General features: G+C 45.5%; 1 protein-coding gene across 3 annotated transcripts in view; it reads right to left on the bottom strand.

Moving 5' to 3' along the window:
- The window catches only part of ZDHHC3 (zDHHC palmitoyltransferase 3), a 31,651-nt gene extending 20,479 nt beyond the window's left edge, over positions 1-11,172 (bottom strand). For 2 of the 3 annotated variants that reach the window (XM_075705516.1, XM_075705518.1), the window contains exon 1: positions 10,116-10,438. The gene's annotated coding sequence lies outside the window, so the exon portion shown is untranslated. Of the gene's footprint in view, positions 1-10,115; positions 10,439-11,118 lie in introns of those variants that run through there. The other variant, XM_075705517.1, reaches the window with a different exon arrangement.
- Between the last annotated feature and the right edge of the window lie 3,042 nt (positions 11,173-14,214).

Here is a 14,214-nt window from a genome sequence, read left to right as displayed (position 1 = left end):
TCACAGCTTTGGGGTAAAACTGCAAAAACAAACCACTGCGAAGTTACAGCGGCAGGACTGCTGAAGGAGCAGACCAAGGAAAGCTCTTGTTAAGAATTTCTAGTTTTGCCTGGAGGATGCTCTTTCCGAACAACAGCTGTCTCCCACTCTCACCTCCTCCTTTGGCTTTACGTCCTTCCTAAGTCTTCTACTTTGCCATGCTTCTCCCACCATCTTTGCTCCATCCCTCGATGGCATTCATTTTACCTCCCCTTTAGCATTCCTAGCCAAGTCCGCTCCACTGCAATAAGGGCACTAACATGACATTTGCTACCATTGCCCTGTCCTCTCTGTCTCTGCAGGCACCTTGCCCATCCAGAAGGTAAGGTCCATCTTGGAGCCAGAAACTGTACTACTCCAGGTACGCACGGCACTTACTGTAGTCTCAATGTAATTCTCACCAAACGTAGGCATTTGAGAAAGCAAAAAAGGTGCTCATAAGACTTTGGCAGGGGATCAATCAACCCGCACCGTGAACATACACCACTCAGTGTTAGAGCACACCTGGAATGCTACGCTTTGAAAGCGGCTCTGTATACACCCAGCCACTTCTTCCAAAGATACTTCTTAACAGAGTATTTGCACAACGCTGTAAACGCTCAAAACCACTCCAGCCTCTACATAAAGACCCACCTTCTACAAAAATGGATACAGTAATTTTACTACCAAATAGACTGAATTGCATATACCTGAACAGAAGGGATCAACCTCCTCGTATTTCAACATGTAAGGATTATTCTCACTGCTTTGCAAAAAACAGAGTGCATTTACCATTAATTATGCTTTCTGCCAAAGGAGTTCATACTGATGCTATTTTTGAGTTTAATGGTTAAAAAAGTGACACTGTTGCCTAGACAAAATTGTTAAGTTTTACAGAAAAAACAGCGAGAAGATCGCAAAAGTACCTAGGACCTTAAACTTCTCTCAAAACTTTTATGGCTAAGTTCTGTCAAGTAAAAGGGGAAAGCTCTATTTTGCATAACACTGACCTAAATGAAGACACTATTGCTCTATTCACAGCCAAAGATTAAGGTTATTAATGAGCAGGATGATTAATTACATCCAAGCACAGAAGTGATGAGCTCGTGCATGTTAGTGCCAGCGACATGGAAGAGAGGTGACTGGAACTGCTACTGCCAGAGTGAGAGACAAAAGACAGGAACACAAAGTTTCTAGGTACACAGAAATGGATGAACCAGACCATTTACAATACTTGTCTTCTAACATAACTGGTAAAAATAAACTAGGAGAATCAGGTATTTTCTTATAGTTCTGCTTTGAGCATTCAGCATGCTGCCAAGTGAGAGAGTTTAAGATGTTCTATGCATCTGAAGAAAGTTGCATGGATTAATGTTAGAGCATATCAGTCTTATATTTACACATACGTCACACAGAACAGAAAAATCAAGATAAAAATGAGCATGTGCAGATCTCATTTACTTTGGTGAGGAAAAAAAACCCAAAAAACTCTCTCCTCCTCATTCACAAAATCCACATACCACACTGTAATTACTTTGTATTTTAACCACAGCTATAATTTAGCCTCATGACTCCTGATACTTAGGGAGACAAGCTATATAATTTTCAGAACCAGTGATTACCCAAACAATCTGGTGGTCTTAGTTCACATAAATCAATATCTACTAGTAAATCCATACCTTTCCCCCAGTTTTTCACAGTTTCTGTAAGGACATTCTCATACATTCACACAGACTTAACAAGTATTTTAAAGACTCAATCCCTCCGCTCCCCCAAGGAAACCTTCACTGCATTATTTAATAATCTTATTAAAATTGTTATGCTGGTTTGCCAGCTCAAAATAAAGCTGACATATGCCTGACAATGTTTAGTTGACAGTAACATCATATTGCATTAAAAAATAAGAAAGAAAACAGTAATTTAGGTGTTTGATTTTCAAACAAAAGTCTTAGACACATCGGTGGTATAACAAGCTGGGATGGTCCTGAACACAGACTTTCAAGGGTGTTTGCCTAGACTCTGAAACTTTTTTTCCCCCTCCGAGGTTTTGTTTCCCAAAGCAAAGGAATTAAACGGTCACAGGAAAAGCAAACTCCTATTCAATAGAGCAATTAGTTTGACAAGTCACCTTCAGGTCACTATTAGTAGAGACTAGACAAATACACAGTGATTAAAACTGTGGTTTTAGCCCTGAACAGCACACTTCAGCAGTCAAATGGAAATGCATTTGTCTTGCAAATGCGGGAAGTGGTTTCACTGCAATAAGAGTTCTACAGCTCGCTCTCAGAAATATTATTGAGCTGGGGGGCGGGGGGGGGGGAGGAGGAGAAAAGCTATTGCTGTAGAACTGTCTACGGAGAAGCTTGAAGGAGCCTTGAGGCACCTCAGTCTGAAATTCTGGGGACTCCTTTCTGCAGTGCAGTAAGGAAGTGGTTAAGAGCATACAGCTCAGGCCTCCAATTCTGACTTCTGGCTGGAGGACAAATTTGTTATTTAATGCTTGCTTTAGAGGCATTACCAGGTGACAAAATGAAAAAATCAGTAATCAGTACATAAACACCATTATTTGAGAAATACATATGTGTTTTAGTGTACATTAACTTAGAGTCAAGTTACAGGAGCTTGGAGTCTCAGCTTCTCTTCTACATGACCGGGTTTGGGGTTTTTTTTAATTCCTTGTTCTTACATACACAACATCTGTTTGTGTTTATGTTGTCCAAACTGGTATTTTCATATAAACAATACCCCCCAAAAAAAGATTGTGGGGGGAGGAAGCAGTAACTTACCCTAACTGGCCTGCCCTTGAATCATGCTGCATATGAACTTAATTTATAACACACAGATGGAATACGTCAGTCCCTCCTGCTCTGGAGCAAACAACACGTAAAAAATGAAGGCAAAGGGCTTAAGGACTTAATCACTGTATCAGGCTACAAGGGAGGCCACTCAGTAAGTGTGAGACACAATGACAACACACACATCAATTTAGCTTAACGACATGCCAGAGCAAAGACCTTTTCTGCTTTTTATCTGGAAGGCATTTTTCATTACAGGAATAATTAAAAAACTCATGTAATGTACACATTAGAAATGTAAATAAAACAAATTAAAATCCACTTCCTGCTACAATGAACACTTAAAATACACTATTACACCCTATATAAATGAAGTAACTGTCTTTTGACCTGCCACAAGCCATGTCAAAAATCTACTTTTTAGTGGCCTGTGACCACCAAAGAATGCGTTAAGAATGAACTAATGAATGATGTGGGCCTTCACCCAATGTGTACCTGAAAGCTACCCGAGGTTCTGATGTTATAAAACTTACACCGAGCTTAATGCCATCATCATCATCATCCAGCTAATTTTCATGTCATTACTCATGCTAGTGAATTCAAGTATATGGGTATGACTTGCAAAACCACAGTATTACTATGTACATTGCAACCATTTCCTCTGTTAGAAGTCCATTAACATTAAACTTTGGGAAGAGGTTACATTTTGTCATATGAACCAAGTGAATTTCAAATTCTGCCAATTACACAAAGACAATTCAGGGGTGGGGGGAGAATGAGACCAGGGCAGATCATGTGCATTTTATGAGGTTTTCAGTTTGGGTTTTTATATACCTTAAAGACAAACTTCAGAACAGCTTTTACAACGCACACAGAACCAGAGTTCATTGACAATATTTTGAGAGCTGACAAACACCGCTAAAGTTAACTTTTTATCATCATCAAAAGGAAGTAAACATACATAACCAGTCATGTTATATTCATGACAGCTAAACTAGGTGATCTAGATCCACAGGACAGGATATCCGTTTAAATAAAACCAACAAACCCCAGATAAACTGATAGATAGAAACTGCAAGAGAGTTAATTTTGAAGTTTATTTCATTTTTTTCAGTACCTAAAACTGCACTGATTAATATACTGCATATTTAATCTTCCTTTGCAACAGAAATGAGAGAAAGTGTGTTTTCTAACTAACAGGCTATTTACCTATGCTTCTCCTGCCACACTTTTATACAGTCCAAATCTAACAAGAAGCTTGTCAAAACTTGCCAAAGCAAGCTCTAGCAGGTATAATAAGGAAATATCAGTATTCATATATTTTTTCCTAATGGCTTCTGCAAGGCCTAAAAAGCTTTATCTGATCAGCTGGAGTGGAACAAAACAGCCCAGCTATGCTGAGAATTTTTGGCAGTCTCCTGTAGATCCATCCAGATATCCATCGGCATGGCAGTTTCCAACCCCTGGTTTACAAAACCTTGGAGGGACAATGGGACACTTCTAACAGGTCTGGGAAAGGCAGCTAAAAAAAGCAAACCTATTATTAGCAGGCTTAAATTTGCTATAGAGAGCTGTACTTCCACTGGAACATTTTTTGGGACTCCACATATGGTTAAAAAACAAACCAACCAACCCAACCCCAATCCAAAATCCCAAACAGGTCAAAAACTACTCCTCTCAGGTTAAAATGGCAAAAGCAACAGGCATGGGGCTTAACACTGCACTGACAGGACATCCGACGACCCAGATCAAAATGTCACAGGGCAAAGTCAGTTCCGCTAGCCCTACTCCAGCCACCCCAGGAGCAGGGTAACAGGATTATGCCTAGTGCAGATAATTTTTCATTTTAATTCTGGAAATTCAGTCTCCATTAAGGAATACAGTCTCAGCCTAAGTACTACATTACTAGCTACATGTTTGCTTTTAGCAGGAGGCTCACAAACATCTCAGATTCCCCTGAACCTTTTGGCTACTGAAGTCATGCCATTTCAACAGTTTCAGTTCCCATACTGAAGAAAAATGGCATGAAGAAATCAGAATGTGAATTATATTAAATCCATTTAAAATAATCTTAAAAAAATTACAAAGTTTAAAACAGAATTGTGTTTTCTGAGGCTAAATGCCCTGGCTTGGATTACCTGCCTTGGAAAAGGGGGAAGAGAGCACACAAAACCAGATGTTACCCAGTTATAACATTTTTCTATACATGAAGGGAGTTAAGTGGCTATATTACCATGTTGCTTTATGTCACAGTTTGGAAAACTGTTTACATCATTAACTATTTTGATGAATCAGAATTTATTCTTTTTAATTTTTAATTTATTTATTATTTTGAAGAGGTCATGTGTGAACAAGACCTTAGTAAAAATGGATCACACTAAAATCACACTTTTATTATTTTTATTAGAAGCATCTTATTGGAGGGGAAGATTTAACTGAAGTCGTGCATTTCTGAAGAATACATTTGAACAGGAGTATGAATACGTAGAGGGAACTTCTCCCTTAGGGGAGCAGGGGGACGTGGAAATTACCACAAAGACGTCTGTCAGATCTAGAAACTCCATCCTGAGGGCCTGGATCGGGCCGAGACTGACAGGCTCAAAAGAGATGCAGCCACATAAGGCACAAACCCCACAGTTCTCCTCTCATTTACATCAGTGCAAACAACAAGCAACTTCAACAGTGCCGGAGGAATTCCATTAATAGAACTGTAAGGAAAATAAGGCCATGTTTTCTCAATTAAAAACATGTTTTTCTCCTATCCTAATGTTCGTGGTACGCAACCTCTCAGGACAGATGGTAACAGCTTCCTGGTTAATGTCTATATCATTTCTGTTTAACTAATGGATGTGTATTGCATAAATAAATTATAATGCAATAAAGACTGACCTAAGAGTTTGAGTTATCTGGCAAGCAATTGCACCCCCAACTACAAAGCCTCTCAGCTGCTAGCCTGAGCAAAGGAGAGGAGACAAAGACAATGTAGTTACTGTCCAAGGTACATAAACACTGGGCCTCTATGGACGAGTGACAAAATTGGGGCAACACCCAGGAACAGGACACAAGTCACAAGGGCAGTAGAGACTAAGGTCAGACTTGGACCTGACTTGGTCTGATCACAAAGTTAGTGGTCTTAAACTTTTGATCGGAGATGGAAGGTACTTTATAAAACTCATTAAGTATGAACCATTACAAAATAATGGTAACTTTTTAACTATCAGAGCTGCAAGGGCAACACAGAAATTCTGTCATTTCAATCTTACAGTTTCCCAACAGACTAAATACACACGAGCTACTTAACCTATATAAAAACAGAAGTATTAATCCTGAATATATAAATACAAACCAGCTTTGTGGCATTGCCACCTATCTGGAGTAAGTATCGGAAGGGAAGAGCAATCTTGCAGAAGGGACTCCCCTGGGAAACAACAAATGGGGGTGTCATGCTTTCCCACAGCACTGCAGTTATCCTGAACAGACAGCCTTAGGAGACACAAAATGGGAGAAGCTGTCCTGGTCTTCTAGACAGCTTTGCAATTTTGATGCTGACTCGGGACTTAGCACAGCAAGCCACTGGATTACAGGAATTTAAATTCTCAATTTGGCTTTTATCAACTTTTTTTTTTTTTTAAAAAAAAGGGAAAGACAAAAATTAAAGGGGGAAGGTTTATCTATACAATTGGTATTATTTTTAGCATCTACTTTAATCTATTTTAAAAATTACACTGCTTTCATGGCATAAGGAACATATTTTCCAGGGAAGGAGAAAAGAGTTGCAGCTTTAAAGTTTTGATCATAATAAGAACCTGGCAGAACCATCCTAGTCTAAAAAAATATTCTGAATATTACCTTTCAAGGCAGAAAGAGCACCTTAACCATCAGACATACCTCTTCACTCAGGTGGTCTAACCCAGGATTTGGCTCTCACCTACTCCTACTACAGCCCTCCCTTCACAAGCATCAACACGTCGCTCAGCCTCCCTGTATTTTATTCTCCCACTTGTAGTCTATACTTCTTCCCTACCATATAGGCATAGGGAAGATACAGGTATGAAGGCTGCAAGGGATTTAGATTTTAAATCTAAATACAACACCTAAGCAGGTATCTAAACCAAATATAGAAAGACACCTGGTATAAATTAAAATAGTGTATTAATAAAACAGGGACCAAAAAAATTATCATCTCTACCCTGAAAAGGCCTGAAGTGAAAATGATTATTGTCATGATCCACCTCTGCGATGTTAAGAGCTAGCCTAGAAGAAACTTCTGCTGCTACTTCAGTGAACTGGAAAAACCTGCAGGTTCAAAGTTGCTGTATGTTAAAGCTTTTGAAATGTAGTAACGAACTTTGGAGCTGGCAAACTAAGTATTTCTTGTTTTGCTCACTGTTGCACTAGCAAGCACAACTGATCCCTGCCTCCATAAAAAAAAAAAAAAAACCCAAACAATTTCTGTGTGTAAACATTAATTTTGTTATCCTTTGAAATACTGAGAGTTGCAGACCAGACTAACTGCAATACATAGTATATTGCTTATCTATGCTATATGGGACATCAGTGATTCAAGTAGTCATTGCAAAGAACAAAGATGTATATCACATTACTATCTCCCTTTATCACCTGCTATAGCCCCCTGATCTCTGTATCTATGGTATGGTACTACTGCCCTCCCACCAGGACTGTAAATGTTTCATTGTCTTTTTTTTTTTTTTTTTTAAATAGTATAGTACTTCACACTACCTTTATTCACTGTTACTGTTTCAACTTAAGCCCATTTGTTTTAACTTCTGCATGCTGCACTACGTTTAAGACTGGTCACCCCTGTCAGCTCTGCACTATTGCAAAACGCACAGCTGAACTTCACAAACATGCCATCCACCACCGGGCTAGCAGCAAAAACATCAACAAGGGCCTTGCATTTCCTCCCATTCAACATTCCTCTCTTGTCCAAGGGTATTAACACTGAGTTTTCTGTGTCCTTGTTTTACTTGCTATTGCAGCTCCTGGAATAGCAATTCCCAACCAATTCAGTTTTTCTAACTGAAACCTGCTGCTGTAGCCTTCCTTCTCATTTCCTTACCTTCCCATCCCTATCCTCTGCTTTTTTTTCTTCCCCTCCTTGCACTCCTACTCCTTCTCCTGTAACAGCACCAGTTCCGTATGGTCACCTTGTAACCTGGTGGGGTGAAGAGATACAGGGCTATAAACCTCGATAAATCTCTCTCCAGTCTCCAGAAGCACTCCCAAGCACCCCCCACCCTGGGGGCACAGCCAGAAGCAGACGAAAGGAGTTAACCTGCTAGTGCTCCTTTGAAGTAAGAGCTAGCACCTAGCTGCACCTTGCACCTCCCTAGCTGGGAACCACTGCTGTGTGAGGAGGCCTTTGGCACCTGCAGAGGCTAGCTGGCTCGCTCTTTTGGGCTCCCTCTCAAAAGGATGATGTGTAAAGTGTCACTGGCAGACTTGCTGCACTGCAGTTCTAGTCAAGTTACAGGCTATCTTTTTTTCTTATTGTCTGCACAACCCAGGAAATACGCAGCTCTAACTGGAAAGCTTTAACTTCTCATTTTCTCTAATGCAACGTTAAGTTTCAGGTTAGTTACATGCACAAGTCAAATATGATGTTCCGGGTACCATCGTTCACATCTCGTTTGCTTCAACCAGCTAAGCACAGGACAGGGAAAATAAAAACTGACAGCAAGCTTTTCTGTCTTGTCATATTTTACATTACCTGCTGTCTTCTCTCAGGAAGGCAGAAAAACTGTATTCCAGAATATCGCCCTAAGAAAAAGGTCACGTCTACACCGCAGAGGGACCAGAGAAAACCATAAGCTCAGCCAATTAACATCTGCAGAGACTGGCTGAGCTACAGCCAAGCCATTTTCAGACTGACACCAGTGTGGGTGCCCATTACCTACCCCACAGTCTCCTCTACAGGAGAGATATCCCATTACAGATGTATGGGAAATGTCTGCACAAGCAAGCTTCATGGCTGCATGAGCATGTTTCCCTGAAATAACGCCACACATGGGTTTAAACTGCATTGACTATGTGACGCTGCTAGCTTCTATTCTGTTTGAGATGCACAACAACCCATCCATCAAGAAAAGTAAATTCATATTCGATAAGAAAAAAGAGATTCACCAAAGCTAAGTTAACATTGCCCAAGCTACATGCATACTGTCAGGCTATCAGTTGTTCCCCTTTGCTGACACAAAGAAACTGCCCAGAAAAGACATAACTACTTGGGCACAGCAGACCGGCTTCTGCTGAGGAATCAAACATTCATCTTCTTGCAACCTGCTCCCAACAGCTGCATTAAATTACATTTTGACATTTTTGTCTACTGCTAAACAAGCAATTTCTAATAGAAATACACACCCTGTCCGTAAGTACAATACTTAAAATGAAAACTAAAAAGGAAGCAGCAACATATGCAAAAATACCCAGAAGGTATTAAATGTTGCAACAAATATTTTAGCTTTTAGGCAGACCTTACATTTGTCCTTTTAACCTATAACCGCACAGAGCTTCTTGTCGCACCTTCTAAATCTCAATGAGCATTCAGTCAAACACAACTTACTACCACAAGTAGCTCCCATTGGCATGACAAATACTATTGCGTCAGTGAGACAGCGCCAAGAGCTACGCTGACAGAGTCGTAGTGTTTGAAGGACCGGATCCTTTTTGCACATGGGGCTGCATTTTCAAAGACATATGAACTAATGTGTGGTTCCCCTTATAATGACTCCTATCACTGAAACGCCTGTAACACTATACAAAAGATTTGTTGCTTTCGCTACGCGAAACAAAATACGGTACTCACTAAAGCCTTGCTAACTACACCACCAGGCATCGGAGGCAGTCTCTCACCGCACCCTGCCAGCCCCTTCTCTGCGATTCCACTGTATCGGAACAGCCATCTGAATTTGGGCTCATTTCCTACAGCTCTAACATGGCACACCTTTGCTGCGTCAGGAGCCTGGCACACAATCTCTCCCTCACATGCCGAAAAATATAGTTTATCTTTTCTGACTCAGGATCAAATGGAAGAAATCTAAATGAGCTCTGGTGTCCACCCGGCACCCCTCGCTGGCACGCAGGTGGTGGGAGAGCGAGCGCATCAGAGACCAGACTGCTGCCTCCTCCCCCGTGCCTATGTTTTCTTGAAGACTGTTTTCTAATGAGACATCGTGAGCGCTCGCTTCTTCCTAAAAATTACTTTCCAGAAGTACTCCCGTAAGACTCAGAAGCTGCTGTTTAAAACCAGTCCAGATTACTTTCCATTAACGTGTAACTCACCATCCATGTCAACTAAACCCGGCACGGTACAACGCCATGGTTTCAACACAGATCGCTCCCGATGCTGAAGTCGCGACTGCCCTACGGTCCCACCGGCCAGCCGCCGTCAAAGGCCGGGTGACCACGGCCACCTCTGAAGCGAGAGGGTCCGCTCCAGCGTCCAGCCGCTCGCTGACGACGTTTCATCACCGCAACTCATTAACAGCTCGCAGGAGCCCGCTTCATCGCCGCGATTCAGGAACAGCTCACAGGACCCCGACGAAATTGCTGTAGGCTCCGATTTTAAATTTCCTGCTGAGAGGATGTTACGCTGCTCCGAAGGGCCTCCGGAGCAGACCTAAATCACGTATTTCGCCCGGTATTATTTAACGTATTCAGCCTCGCGGTGTTTAAAGACCAGCGCTGGAAGCCGGCGGATAAAAAGGCGAGGGGCAAGCGGGAGCCCACCTCCCCTTTCCCAAACGATGCCGACAGCTCCAGGCAGAGACGGCTGCGGGACGCGACCCGCCTCCCCGCACGCCCAGCCCCTGCCCGGGGCGCCGGCGGAGCGAAGCGGGGCCCCGAGCGGCCCTCACCCGGCCGCTGCCCGCACCGCGAAGGGGGTAGGCGGTCGGTGGCACACGGCGCAGGCGGGCGGGCGCGGTCGCCGCCTCAGCCCCGCCGGCGGGATGGCCCCGCCGGCTCCGCTTCCCTCAGCCGGGCGACGGCGGCCCGCTCCCGCCCCCCGCTTTCCGCCACGCATATCCCCCCCCCCCCCCCTCCGCCTCCCCCCGCCGCTGTCAGCCGCACCACCTACCCCACAGGCCGCCGCCGCGGGTCGGGCGCGCGCCCCGCCGCCCCCGCGCCGCGCGCGCGCGCCCCGCGCCGCCGGCCAACGCTGCCCCGCGCGGGCGCCGCGCCCCATCCGCCCCGCCGCACCGGGGAGCCCGCGCGCGGCAGCGGCACAGGCCCCCGCCTCCCCTTCCTTCCCCCCCTTCCCCCCCCCAATCCACCGCCCCCTTACGCTGTGCTCGGCGACGGGGTGGGGTGGGGCGGCCGCCGGGAGGAAGAACCAGGAAGTGAGCGGCGGCGGCGGCGGCGGCGGGCGGCAGCGCGCGCGCCCCGGCCCTGCCGTCCCCGCCCCGGCGCGGGGGGCTCCCCGGCCCACGGGCGGGCACCGCCACCGGCACCGCCGCCGCGCCCCGGCGGGGCTACGGCCAGGGCGCCGCAGGGCCTCGGGTGGCCGGGGCGCGCCTGTGCCTGGCGGGCCTTTGGCTGTTGGGGGGTTGTGAGGGAAAATTTTTATTTTTTTTTTTTTTTTTGTAAATGGGGAACAGGCGGGCGTGCGGGGGGAAGGAAAACAGTGTATTTTAAGTGTTCATTGTAGCAGGAAGTGGATTTTAATTTGTTTTATTTACTTTTTTTTTTTTTAAATGGGGAACAGGCGGGCGTGCGGGGGGAAGGAAAATGAGGGGTTTGTGAGGATAATTTTTTTTTTTTTTTACGTGGGTAACAGACGGGCGTGCGGGAGGGGGAGATGCGGATTTTGTGAGGGGAAAACTTTTTTTTACATGGGGAACAGATAGGTGTGCGGCAGGGAGGAAAACGAGGGGTTTGTGAGGGAAATTTTTTTTTTTTTTACATGGGGAACAGGCATGCGGGTTTTGTGAGGGAAAAATATCTTTTTGTTGTTTTTTGGGGGGTTTTACGTGGGGAACAGACAGGCGTGCGGGGGGAAGGAAAATGCGGGTTTTGTGAGGATAAATTTTTTTATTTACATGGGGAACAGACAGATGTGCGGGGGAGAGATGCGGGTTTTGTGAGGGGAAAATATCTTTTTTGTTTTGGGGGGTTTTTACGTGGGGAACAGACAGGCATGCGGGGGGAAGGAAGATGCAGGTTTTGTGAGGGAAAAACTTTTTTTTTTTCTTTTACATGGGGAACAGATAGGTGTGCGGGGGGGGGGGGCAAAATGCCAGTTTTGTAAGGGGAAAAATACCTTTTTTGGGGGTTGATTTGGGTTTTTACATGGGGAACAGACGGGCCTGCAGGGGGAAGGAAAATGCAGGTTTTGTGAGGGAAAAATACATTTTTGTTTTTTTCTTTTTACACTGGGAACAGATGGGCTTCACTGCGCCCCAGACGAGTTTGAGTATTTTTTGGTTCGCAGGTATCCAAAACCCAACGGCATCCTCGAGGATGGGGCGAACCGCTGCAGGTGAATCGGGTCCAGGCACCTGCTTGTCTGCAGACAGAGCAGCCGTCGAGGTTGCTGGACGCTCCCTGTTCTGAGGCGCTGCTTCCAGCCCCCACGGCCTCGCCAGGCGTTAATCGCGGGGTGCGAATTTTTACATTCCAGGTGGTTCCCTCAAGGCTGCCTTTATTTCAGCCAACGCATAATGAGGTTAGAGGAAAAGACGTTGCTTTGCTCTTGTTAAAAAGAAACAATGGGCATTCTTTTTGTCTGATAACCTTCACTGTTGCCTCGCGTTGGAGATGGAAATTTGAGTGCACTAGGAAGTGCACTTTAGAGCAAGGCGATGCCTTCTGCCATCCCGGAGATAAAACGAGCAAGACCTGGGCTTCTCCAGCCTTTGGAAAACTGTTTGCATGTAAACGAGATTTGCTATCTGAGCCTTGGGACTATGCAAGAATTTGACTCGCATTAAGTAGACTGCAGGCTGGGGCGACGGAGGGGGGAAAAAAAAGAAAAAAAAAAAATCACTCTTTCCTTGCAATTGGAACTGTTAAGGTGCTGTGGGCTAAGTCGTGAGACAGGCAGGGCTGGGAGCCAAAATATCATCTCCCCGTCCTCTCACTGGGAATCAGAGTGCACTTGTGTTAACGCTTTCTTTCAGATCAGGAATTCACTTTTACAAGGAGGTTTCTAACTTCTCCTTACCGTAGTTTGGCTCACACTGTGGAATGTGAGGACACACGAATCGCACCACGGGGTCGGACGAAGGGTCCGTCTCTGCTGGACGGCAGCACTGGCAGATGCTGTTTAGGGAGAGGGTACGAACCAGGCCCCCTTTTCTGCAGGGGCACTGGCTCTGCCTTAGCACCTCAGGGTCAGCGGGGAGGGCGAGCTACTCAAGCCTTTGGCTCCTGGCTCAGTCAGGCTCCACCGCTGGCTCTCCCCATGAAGCAGCAGCAAGCAATCCCCACGCAACAATCCCGGTGTGCAGAAACTTGTCTCCTTTTGGATGCAGGTAAGCCATGGGATGCAGCCCGGAAATGCATCCGCTCTGCTTTGACTGCTAATGGATGCGGAGCCCACTAATGGGAACAGCCCAAAGTAAAACCTCCAAAACGTCTCTCACTCTTCAGGGTTGCTTCGCGCCGCCTGCTCAAGTAGGTACGGCCAGAAATGTTTGATTGAGCAAGGAGTCTCGGAGAGGAGAGCTAGAAACGCCTGGATAAACTCCGGCAGCGTGTAATCCTTGTAAGCCTTGGGTCATTCCCACCCAAGCAAGCATCAGCGTGAAGTCAGGTAGCAACTCTTAAAAATAATTGGAAGATTGTACGCAAGAGCTGTGCAAAAGAGTGTGAAACTTGCAACATTAACCACTCATTGTTACGAAACTTTCGATTAAGGCTGACCGAAAAAAAAAAAACCCCAAACCACCACCGAACAAACCGAAGCCCTTAATTATTGTTTTAATACATAGTATGAGTTTTTAATTACATTTCCCATGCTACTTTCCCAGGGATCTCTGGCACGGGACCAAGAGCGCTTCTCCTCTAACGAGAGCGTTTGGTTTCCTCCCCGCTCCCGCACCAGCCCGCCCGGTGCGCCGCACCTCGCGGGGACCTTTCTCTGAGGTAAAGCCCGCCCGCTGCGTCGCCTCATTTTTTTTTTATTTTTTTTTTTTTTTGGTCTTGGTGGGGGGGTGATTATCACGCCGCCAGCCCTTCCCCAGCGCTGGAGGATTTTCGCAGCCTCCTCCAGGAGCTGTTACCTGGGCGCAGGGCGGGCAGGGAGCGGGCGCTGCCCCTTTGGTTTACCCTCAGCGTCTGCTTCTTGGAGGGGGCGGTTTTTTTCGGGGACGCGGGGCGCTCAGCGGGCACCACGTCCAAGCGCCGCGTCTCTCCCCCCCCTCCCCGTGAAGGCCTTCCG

This window comes from Pelecanus crispus, chromosome 2 (assembly GCF_030463565.1).
Source record: "Pelecanus crispus isolate bPelCri1 chromosome 2, bPelCri1.pri, whole genome shotgun sequence".
Classification (NCBI taxonomy): Eukaryota; Metazoa; Chordata; class Aves; order Pelecaniformes; family Pelecanidae; genus Pelecanus; species Pelecanus crispus.
This window is presented reverse-complemented; position numbering and strand designations above follow the sequence as displayed.